The sequence below is a fragment of the Penaeus japonicus genome, unplaced genomic scaffold (genome assembly GCF_977035675.1).
Source record: "Penaeus japonicus unplaced genomic scaffold, GWHDUDI00000001_assembly GWHDUDI00000001, whole genome shotgun sequence".
Classification (NCBI taxonomy): Eukaryota; Metazoa; Arthropoda; class Malacostraca; order Decapoda; family Penaeidae; genus Penaeus; species Penaeus japonicus.
In genome coordinates, this window is record NW_028234403.1 from 55,006,895 (window position 1) to 55,019,281 (window position 12,387).

General features: G+C 37.7%; 1 long non-coding RNA gene across 1 annotated transcript in view; it reads right to left on the reverse strand.

Moving 5' to 3' along the window:
- Window positions 1-12,010, reverse strand: part of LOC147472575 (uncharacterized) — a 13,365-nt gene extending 1,355 nt beyond the window's left edge. The window contains exon 1 of the long non-coding RNA XR_015191476.1: window positions 11,619-12,010. This is a non-coding gene — a long non-coding RNA (uncharacterized LOC147472575). The remainder of the gene's footprint in view (window positions 1-11,618) is intronic.
- Between the last annotated feature and the right edge of the window lie 377 nt (window positions 12,011-12,387).

A 12,387-nucleotide genomic window follows, 5' to 3' on the forward strand; every position in this document is an offset into this window, starting at 1 on the left:
ATATGTATATATGTATATATATATATATATATATATATATATATATATATATATATATATATATATATATAATGCAAATAGGACAAAAGAAAAATCAGTATAAAGCGAAATGGGAAGCATTATATTGATTGACACGTAAATGAGTTAAACGTAAAGAAATAAAATAAGAGCAAAAAAGCACCAGTTTCACACTCGAATGAACATTTTCGTTTTAGTTCGTGTTATTAAGGTTACCATCACTTATCAAAGAATTATTTCGCCTTTCTCTCTTTCATTCTTGCTTTCCCTCTCACCCCATTGTATTTATTCTCTCTCCATCTCTCTATCTCTCTTTATCTATCTATCTATCTATCTTTCTCTCTCCTTCTATCTCTTTTTTTCCCAACTACTCTCGTTTATCAATATTTTGTTACCTTTTTCTTTCTTTCCTGTCATTTTATCAATATTTTCATATTCTCTCTTTATTTCGTTAAGTACCTCCTTTTCTTCGTCATTCTCTCTTTTTCTCAATTTCTTTTTCTCTCTCTCTCTTCCTTCCTTTTCTTCCTCTTCTTCTCCTTTCGCCTTATTCCTCCTTTCTCCTTCCTCCTCTCACATTTTTCTCCTCCTTCTATTTTCTTCTCTTCCCATTTTCTCCTTTTCCTCTTCTCCTCATCCTCTTCCAATTCTCTCCTGTTCTTTTCTCCTCTCTCTCTCTCTTTCTCTCTCAGTCTCTCTCTCTCATTCTCTCTCTCACTTTCTCTCTCTCTCTCTCTCTCTCTCTCTCTTTCTCTCTCTCTCTCTCTTGTTCGCCTCTCTCTTTTTCTCAATTTCTTACTAATTGCCAATTTCTCTTCGCCTTTCTCTTCCTCTTCCTTTGTTCTTCTCCTACATCCGCACTAGCTCATTTCTCTTTCCCTTTCAAATTACTTTCCCTTCTTCATTTTCTCTTTTTCCTTTTTTTTTTCCTTCCTCTTCTTCCTAACTTCTTCTCTTCCCTCTTGTCTAAATCATCTTTTATCATCGATTCTCTTCTATCTCCTTTTCGTAATTCAGTTCGATCTTTAGAAATACAGACAGACAAAAAGACACAAAAAAAGGACACAGACAAAAAAGAAGACATAGACCGAAAAGGACACGTAAACACAGACAAAAGGACACATATACATAAAAAGGACACATAGACAGACAGAAAGGACACGTAGACACAAAAAGGAGACATAGACAGACAGAAAGACAAATGTACAAAAAAGTACACTATAGATACATACAAAAAGGACATATAGACAGACAAAAAGGACATATAGACAGACAAAAAGGACACACAGACAGACAGAAAAGACATGCAGACAAAAGACACAAACCCAAAACGAAATAGACAAAAAAAAAAAAAAAAAAAAAAATCAGACAAGCTATTACCTCTTTGACTAAGACGATAATTAGTCAGAAATGCAAGCATGCATAAATTCGCAAGCAGAGTCTGTGGTCATGCAGGCAAACACAGTCATGAAAATCGGCAGGCAGATGGGGCCACAGACCTCATCAGATAAAGCAATCTTGTGTGGTCCAAGCAAGCAAGCAAGCAAGCGAGTGAGCAAGCAGTGACGAAAAAAGAGGTAAACTAATAAAAAAAGTCAATCAAGAGAACGAACAGGTAATTAAGCAACCAATTTTAAAAAAATCAAAGCTAACAAGAAATCAAGCAATCAAAGGAGCAAGCATGAAATAAGCAAAAAAAAAAAAAAAAAAAAAAAAAAAAAACTGAGAAGATAGTCAAGCAGATAAGCCGAATATTCTAGCAAATCAAGCAAGCAGGAAAACAAGCAAGCAAGCAAGCAAATAGCAACGAAATCAAGCAAAACAAGTAAGAACCCAAGCGGCGAGCAAGCATGAAAACAAGAAAGGAAGCAACCATAACAAGGAAAGGAATCAAACAATTAAGCCAAGAAATCAAGCAAAACAGACAAAGTACCAAGCAAATCAAGCAAGGCAAGCACTCTTTCTGCTCGTGTGATGGGGTAAGGACCGGTTCAGCTGATATGGAAAACGTTTACAAACGTTTACGAGTTTTTGTGAGACGCTAAGGAGGGGAGAGGGAGGGGAAGGGAGGGGAAGGAAGGGAGAGGGAGAGGAAGGGAGGGAGGGAGGGGAAGGGAGGGGAGAGGGAGGGAGGGGAAGGGGAAGGATGAAGAGAGGGAGGGGAAGTAAGGGGGGAAAGGGAAAGGAAAGGGAGGGAGGGGAAGGGGGAAATGGGAAGGAAGGGAGAGGAAAGGGAGGGAGGGGAAGGGGAAGGATGAAGAGAGGGAGGGGAAGTAAGGGGGGAAAGGGAAAGGAAAGGGAGGGAGGGGAAGGGGGAAATGGGAAGGAAGGGAGAGGAAAGGGAGGGAGGGGAAGGGGAAGGATGAAGAGAGGGAGGGGGGAAAGGGAGAGAGGGGAAGGAGGATGGGAGGTGGGGAAAGGGAAGGAAGGAAGAAGAAAGGGAGGAAGGGAGGGGAAGTAAGGGGGGAAAGGGAAAGGAAAGGGAGGAAGGGGAAGGGGGGAGGAGAAGGAAGGGGAAAGGGAGGGAGGGGAAGGAATGGGAAAAGGAAGTGAGGGGAAGGAGGGGGAAACGGAGGGAGGAGAAAGAAGGGGAAAAGGAGGGAGGAGAAGGAAGAAGAAAGGGAGGGAGGGAGGGGGGAAGGGAGAGAACAAGCTATACCACTTCCAGGATGGGGGAGGGGGTTGGGAGTGAGAGGAAAGGGAGGAAGGGGGGAGGGGGAGGGGTACACCGTGAAGAGAGGATGGTTATTAGCGGTTTATGGCTGTGCTTTCAGCTCCGTTGTGGCGTTATGCTCGTGTGTGTGTGATACAGAAATACGTATGTAGGATGTATATGTATGTGTGTGTGTGCGTGTGTACGTGCGTGCGTGCGTGTATCTATGTACAGCAGTATATGTATGCATATGTATATATATATATATATATATATATATATATATATATATATATATATATATATATATATATATATATATATATAAATGTGTGTGTGTTTATGTATATAAATACATGTATATATGTATATATACATATATACACATATCTATACACACACACACACACACACATAATATATATATGTATATATATATATATGCATATATATATATATATATATATATATATATATATATATATATATATATATATGTATATATATATATATATATATATATATATGTATATGTATATATCTCAACACCTCATACCCGCGACTTTCTCAAAGACCTTCCGCTGACCCTCTCGCTCTCTGCATTCCCACGATTATGCAACAAATAACGGTTAAGTGCAACAACCATAATTGAAGCGTCATCATCACACCCCGAGACGCCATCAGCTAAAGTAACTATATCATTTGCAAGTGAATGAGTCAGCAGTACCATAATTATCGTGATGAATATGCAAGCATTGGCGATGCTGATTGTCATCTCGGAAATACCAGTGATGGTTTTCATAAATTAAATTAGAATAATTGGATTAATTTGCTGGGTTTTAGAGGGAATGGGTAAATGTTTGGTATTTGTTGTGGGAAATACATAATTAATGATTATATGAGACCGATTTTTTGTCTATTGATAAGCTTTGTCAGAGGATGTGTGTATATTTTTCCAGAGAGAATCTGTATAAGTATGAATTTAATTATCAAGCATCGTCATTTGGAATCATTAATAATTAAAAATATGAACCAGAACAAAAGATAATTAACAAAGGAATCATTAACGGCTAAAAATCATAAATATAAAGGATCATATAGATAGATAGATAGATGAAAATAGATATATATTCCAATAAACCATCTCACGTCAATCCACAATCTTAATCTTTACTACTAAATATTTCAATAAAACACCAATAAACGAAGACAAACAACACAGAAAACGTCACAAACCGATAAATAATTACCTAACATAAAATCTTCATTTCATATTATCAACAAGTCCACGAAATAAAGCCCCTATCATTAAGGTAATGATAAATCAAGAGGTTAAAAGTTTAAGTGAAATACCAAGGTACAAATCGCCGGTTTTGATCTGTCAAATTGCCAAATTATAAGAGCTGATGAATTGTTGCAAATAACTACCTCTTGAAAGATAACTTCACAATCACGCACGGTAAGTTATGTTGGCGAGATTAGAGCTTCATAACAAAGATAACAAACACACACACACACACACACCTCGAGTTTCCCGCGGATAACAAGCATATTATATTTCGAATTGTGGGTAAGATTTTCCGTGTGGTTAAAGTAGGGTTAACGAACACAAAAGAAAAAAAAGAAAGAAAAAAAAACGAAGACGATAATTTGCTGTTATTTTCATTACTAAGTTTGATAACAAAACATTCTGAATTCGATAAGGTGAGAATGGTAGCGGGAATTATAGCTCGAAAATACAAACGTGACGGAACAGAGCGGTGGCATCAGTGTTAAGAAAATTATATGGCTTCTAATAGTGTGATGGGACGTGATTCCATTTGTGAGAGCGATTGTAATATCTCTATCTGATTCTACACAGTCTCTCTCTCTCTCTCTCACTCTCTGTGTCTCTGTCTCTCTGTATCTCTGTCTCTCTCTCTCTCTCTCTCTGTGTCTCTGTCTCTCTCTCTCTCTCTCTCTCTCTCTCTCTCTCTCTCTCTCTCTCTCTCTCTCTCTCTCTCTCTCTCTCTCTCTCTCTCTCCCCCTCTATCACACACACATACACCTACTCTCTCTCTCTCTCTCTCTCTCTCTCTCTCTCTTTCACACACACATACACCTACTATATCTCTTTCTCTCTCTCTCTCGCTCTCGCTCTCGCTCTCTCTCTCTCTCTCTCTTTCTCTTTCTCTCTCTCTCTCTCTTGCTCTCTGACTCTTTCTCTCTCTCTCTCTCTCTCTCCCTCTCTCTCTCTCTGTATATAAACAAACAGATCAATAGATAGACAGACAGAACGACAACCAGACAAACAAACAAGACAACCAGTCAAGCATAAATACGAATATATACATATATATAACCCAACGCACACAAAACCACACAAGCACGAGAGTGAAAGTACCAGTCTTCGAACTCATTAATTAAGTATGATGATGGTATCCTTCTGTGCCTGGTATCAGTATGAGTTCTCTTTGAAGTCATTACGATTAGCTTGATTAGTGTGAATCGAAGGAAGATTGGAAGGCGAGTCAGTTGAGAGGTATGTAAGGATTGGAGGTTCTTTGAGGTCTCTGTTGTCTTTTGGATTTTTTTTTTTTTTTCGTTGTTTTTTTTTTTTTTTTTTCTTGGGTAGTTGGTTTTGGACTTTTTTTCTTTTTTTGTCTATATATTTTGTTTGATTTATTTTGTTTTGTTTTGATGTGCGTTTGTTTCTGTTCTGTTTGTATGTGTTTCTCTCTCCCTTTTTTTCTTTATTTATGTTTTTCTCTCTCTTTCGCTTTCTTTATTTCTGTCTTTCTCTTTTTTTCTCTTTCTCGCTTTCTCTCTCTCTCTCTCTCTCTCTCTCTTTCTTTCTCTCTCTCTATCTATCTATCTGTCTGTCTTTCTTTCTCTCTCTCTATCTATCTATCTATCTGTCTGTCTTTCTCTCTCTCTTTCTCCCTCTCCCTCCCTCTCTCCCTCCTTCCCTCCCTCCCTCCCACCCTCCCTCCTTCCCTCCTTCCCACCTTCCCCGAACCACCCATTTTCATCACCCAATAAAGCAAATAAAGATAAATGAATAGATACCGATAACGAGAAAGAAAGAAAGAAAGAAAAAAAAAAACGCGGCAAAAACAAAAGCGAATCGCTGTCACAAGGCCGATCCCAAACTCTTCAGCTGAACAATGGATTTTCTTCCCGCCTTCGTGTTATTCCAACTTGAGGAACCTTCAAGCGTACCGGTACACTTCCCTCTTCATTCTCTCCTCTTCTCCTGCCTCTCTCTCTTCATCCTCTCCTCCTCTCCTGCCTCTCTCTCTTCATCCTCTCCTCTTCTCCTGCCTCTCTCTCTTGATTGTGCTCTTTCCTCTTACTCTTGGTTCCTGTTGTTCTCTTACTTCCGTTTCCTCGCTGGTTGCTTCTTTTTGTCTTCGGTTTCGCTTTTTTGTTATTCTTGTTGTTGTTATTATTTTACTTATTTTTACTCTTTCATCCTCTTCTTCTTTTTCTTCCTCTTTCGTTTTGTTTTCGTCTCCGTTTCTTCCTCTCCCTTTCCCTCTTCCTTCTCCTTTTCCTCCTTCTATTCTTCTTTCTCTTTTTCTTCCTCTTTCTTTAACTTTTCCTCCCTCTCCCTCTCGTTTTTTTTTCTCTTTCTTCCTCCTCCCTCCTTCTTGACCCCCCCCCCTCTCTCTCTCTCTCTCTCTTCCTCGCCATCTTTCTCTCGTCCTCCTCTCTCTCTTTCCCCTCCTCCCCCGCCTCTTCCCCCCTTTATTTTCCTCCCTCCTCCGCTCATCCCTGCGGAGAGTGAAAATCCGGAGTCCCCCCCCTCTCTCTCCTCCCCTTCCCTTTCCTTCAGCTCCTAAACACACAATACCCCACGTCATAAAACCAACACCCCCCCACACACATTTCTTCACGCACACAACGCCCCCCCCCCCCTTTCCGCCCGCGTGTCACGCCCGTACCCTCACTCTCACCCCTGGTTGCCTCCCCCCTACCCCCCACCTCTCCTTCCCCCGTTTATTACCGATTTTTCACTTGCTTTTCCACGTGCTCAACCCCCCCCTCTCTCTCTCTCTCTGTTTCTTTATCTCTTTCTGTCTCTCTCTGTTTCTCTTTCTTTCTTTCTATCTATCTATCTATTTTTCTCTCTCTCTCTTTCTCTCTCTCTGTTTCTCTTTCTCTCTCTCTCTCTCTCTCTCTCTCTCTCTCTCTCTCTCTCTCTCTCTCCCTCCCTCCCTCCTCTTCTCCCTCCCTCCCTCCCTCCCTCTTCTCCCTCCCTCCCTCCCTCCACCCCCTACATGCCCAGACTCTCTCCTCCCTCTCCTCTCTCTCTCCCTTCCCCTTAACCCCCCTCCCCCCGTCTACCCATGCCCCATGCCCTACCCACCGAGACGGGTATATAAACACCGGAAATGTAACCCTTCTTTATCCACTATCATTAAGTGAATGGGTAACACAACACTACTTTTCCTTGATTGATGTTTAGTTTTAGAACTTCCTTAATATTCCTTTTCGATTTACGTGTGTTTCGTGTGTGTGTGTGTGTGTGTGTGTGTGTGTGTGTGTGTGTAAGTGTGTGTGTGTGTGTGTGTGTGTGTTGATTGTGTGTTTTTGTGTTTGTATGTAATAATAAATATATATATATTCTATCTATCATAAATATAAATATATATCAAGAGTAGAGAGAGAGAGAGAGAGAGCTTATAAAACCATTCACTTATTGGATTCCACTTAGAAAATCATTCACTTATTGGATTCCACTTAGAAAATCATTCACTTATTGGATTCCACTTAGAAAATCATTCACTTATTGGATTCCACTTAGAAAATCATTCACTTATTGGATTCCACTTAGAAAATCATTCACTTATTGGTTTCCACTTATAAAACCATTCACTTATTGGATTTCACTTATAAAACCATTCACTTATTGGATTCCACTTAGAAAATCATTCACTTATTGGATTCCACTTAGAAAATCATTCACTTATTGGATTCCACTTAGAAAATCATTCACTTATTGGATTCCACTTAGAAAATCATTCACTTATTGGATTCCACTTAGAAAACCATTCACTTATTGGATCCCACTTAGAAAATCATTCACTTATTGGATTCCACTTAGAAAATCATTCACTTATTGGATTCCACTTAGAAAACCATTCACTTATTGGATCCCACTTAGAAAATCATTCACTTATTGGATTCCACTTAGAAAACCATTCACTTATTGGATTCCACTTAGAAAACCATTCACTTATTGGATTCCACTTAGAAAATCATTCACTTATTGGATTCCACTTATAAAATCATTCACTTATTGGATTCCACTTAGAAAACCATTCACTTATTGGATTCCACTTATAAAACCATTCACTTATTGGTTTTCACTTATAAAACCATTCACTTATTGGATTCCACTTATAAAACCATTCACTTATTGGATTCCACTTAGAAAATCATTCACTTATTGGATTCCACTTAGAAAACCATTCACTTATTGGATTCCACTTATAAAACCATTCACTTGGATTTCACTTATAAAACCATTCATTTATTGGATTCCACTTAGAAAATCATTCACTTATTGGATTCCACTTAGAAAACCATTCACTTATTGGTTTCCACTTATAAAACCATTCACTTATTGGATTTCACTTATAAAACCATTCACTTATTGGATTCCACTTAGAAAATCATTCACTTATTGGATCCCACTTAGAAAATCATTCACTTATTGGATCTCACTTAGAAAATCATTCACTTATTGGATTCCACTTAGAAAATCATTCACTTATTGGATTCCACTTAGAAAATCATTCACTTATTGGATTCCACTTAGAAAATCATTCACTTATTGGATTCCACTTAGAAAACCATTCACTTATAGGATTTCACTTATAAAACCATTCATTTATTGGATTCCACTTAGAAAACCATTCATTTATTGGATTCCACTTAGAAAATCATTCACTTATTGGATTCCACTTAGAAAACCATTCACTTATTGGTTTCCACTTATAAAACCATTCACTTGGATTTCACTTATAAAACCATTCATTTATTGGATTCCACTTAGAAAATCATTCACTTATTGGATTCCACTTAGAAAACCATTCACTTATTGGTTTCCACTTATAAAACCATTCACTTATTGGATTTCACTTATAAAACCATTCACTTATTGGATTCCACTTAGAAAATCATTCACTTATTGGATCCCACTTAGAAAATCATTCACTTATTGGATCTCACTTAGAAAATCATTCACTTATTGGATTCCACTTAGAAAATCATTCACTTATTGGATTCCACTTAGAAAATCATTCACTTATTGGATTCCACTTAGAAAATCATTCACTTATTGGATTCCACTTAGAAAATCATTCACTTATTGGATTCCACTTAGAAAATCATTCACTTATTGGATTCCACTTAGAAAATCATTCACTTATTGGATTCCACTTAGAAAATCATTCACTTATTGGATTCCACTTAGAAAATCATTCACTTATTGGATTCCACTTAGAAAATCATTCACTTATTGGATTCCACTTAGAAAATCATTCACTTATTGGATTCCACTTAGAAAATCATTCACTTATTGGATTCCACTTAGAAAATCATTCACTTATTGGATTCCACTTAGAAAATCATTCACTTATTGGATTCCACTTAGAAAATCATTCACTTATTGGATTCCACTTAGAAAATCATTCACTTATTGGATTCCACTTAGAAAATCATTCACTTATTGGATTCCACTTAGAAAATCATTCACTTATTGGTTTCCACTTATAAAACCATTCACTTGGATTTCACTTATAAAACCATTCATTTATTGGATTCCACTTAGAAAATCATTCACTTATTGGATTCCACTTAGAAAACCATTCACTTATTGGTTTCCACTTATAAAACCATTCACTTATTGGATTTCACTTATAAAACCATTCACTTATTGGATTCCACTTAGAAAACCATTCACTTATTGGATTCCACTTAGAAAATACATTCACTTATAGGATTTCACTTATAGATCCGTTGCACTTGTTGAATTTCATTTATAAAACCATTCACTTGGATTTCACTTATAAAACCATTCATTTATTGGTTTTTCCCTTATAAACCATCATTGTTGGTTTCCACTTTATAAAACCATTCACTTATTGGATTCCACTTAGAAAATCATTCACTTATGGATTCCACTTAGAAAATATTCACTTATTGGATGTCCACTTAGAAAAGCATTCACTATTGGATTCCATCGTTTTATTGTTGGATTTCACTTATAAAACCCATTCACTTTTATAAAACCAATTCCTTATTGGAATTCCACTTTAGAAATCAATCACTTATAGGATTTCACTTATAGATCCGTTTTACTTGTTGGATTTCACTTATAAAACCATTCACTTGGATTTCACTTATAAAACCATTCACTTATTGGTTTTCACTTATAAAACCATTCACTTATTGGATTCCACTTATAAAACCATTCACTTATTGGATTCCACTTAGAAAATCATTCACTTATTGGATTCCACTTAGAAAATCATTCACTTATTGGATTCCACTTAGAAAATCATTCACTTATTGGATCCCACTTAGAAAACCATTCACTTATTGGATCTCACTTAGAAAATCATTCACTTATATTAATCCAATCACGAATAAAACGCATAATCCTGTGCCTTATATCCTTAATCCTCTTATAAATCCATATACTTATATGATTCAACTATATATTCAGATCCATCTACGTGACCATTCACTGTATGAATCATTCCGTTTATCTAAATATGTTCATTAATTCATCCACTCATATCAGTACACTTATGAATTCCTTTATCTACAAATTTATTCACAATTATTATCATTAAAAAAAATAAACATATAATCTTATAAACTTGACACTGAATCGAAAAGTGTATATCAAATTTTAAAAAATTAACATATATAACATTATAAACTTGACAATGAATCGGTAAGTGTATATAAAATTTAAGAAAATCAAATATAAACTTATAAACTTGACATTGAAGCGATAAGTGTATATAAACATGTTCATCTTTTAAAACACATACGACTACCAAAAAAGTGGATTTGTCACTTGCGGTTTAGCGATGGGGATGACAGCACATGACATGCATGACGAAACATGACATATGCACTGAATTACCGGTTCTTAGCGAAACGAAAAATTGCTTGATTGCTTTAGAAGGAGTGTCTGCAAAGTTACTCTATTTACATAATTGTATTTTTTTATTTATTCACTTATATGGATAATTTTGTGAAGCCATACATTCATAAATATCTTTCTGTATATGTCCACTTATACCTGTTCACAATCTACTTATAAATTGAATAGTCACATTTATTAATTCATGGATATACCCACTAATATATCCGTATGTGAATTTAACTAATATAAATCCATTAATGAACCTACTTATTTTTAAAAATCTACTCACTTTTTAAAAAATCATCCACTCACAAACATTCCTTTTCCCTAAATAAAAAACAATCCAACACCCTATATGACTTTATTCACTTATAAATCACTTATAAATCCCTTTGCCAACAGCATCTCCTAAAACAAAAGCCGACGCAAAAATGACCACAAGTGACAGTATGCCCGAAGGACTGAGGTTAGCGTGACAGCAGGAAAGCTAAGCTGGGTTTTGGCTCTGGAATGCACCTCCAGTTAACAGCTTCTTCAGCCAATGCGCAAATTTTGGGACAGACTGAATTAAAGTGGATGTTTATATTCTTTTTTTTTTTGGTGGGGGGGAGATAACTAATTTTTTTTTCCTATTTTGTTCTTGATTTTTTTTTTTTTGGGGGGGGGTGGGAAAATACGATTCTTAATCTCACACGAGAGGTTTTGAATAATGGATACGGCACACGGCGTCGTATCTTTGTATACATATTTATTTTCCTTATCAAGTAATGTACGTTCCGTTGGTGCATTCTTGCTCACCTGACGCGTAGCTTACTTGCCGAGAATCCTCCGAGGCGGGTCGATGCAGCATCACTTTGCCCAGAGATCAAAACATTAGCCTTTTTCCCGAGTGTGCATGGCGCTGACATACTCCACGAGAGGACCTCAACACCGCCCTCTCACACGCCATCGCGCTTCACTCTTCAAACACTAATCAACAACACTGATAAAGGTAATCGAGGGGGGAGAAATGGGTATATAATTCTGAACTGGGTATCCAGACGGGCACGACCGCTCTCCTCCACACGACACAGCCACAGCAACAAGTGCACTGCCAACCCAAGCTTCCATCACAACGACTCGAAGATCTTGGGTATGAGAACCCGTCGAGGTGCCGGTTACTCTTTTCCTTCCCTTTTGGCGGGCGGACGGACGGAGGGACGACCCGGCTAGCACTCCTGAGCTTAAAAAATACCGAAGGAAAAGAAGCTTATTCGACACTCCCTTGAGGTGAAAAGTCGGAGAAAGACAAGGAAAGAGGAGAGTTTGGCCCCGTTGCGAATCCCGGACGAGAGGAGAAAGGAAAGGAGATGGAAGAAAAGGAGAAATAAATGGAGGACGGTGAAGGCGTTACGAGCCGGTAACGTTCCAAGTTAAATTCTCCAGCGGGTTGGCCTTTTACTACGATGCTTAACCCTTTGCCCATACCCCCCCCACTCCCTACCCCCACGCATACCCATACCAGCTACTCAAACCCACCTACCTCCATACCCCACCCCCCTTCCCACTCCCCCCTCTCCCCATACCC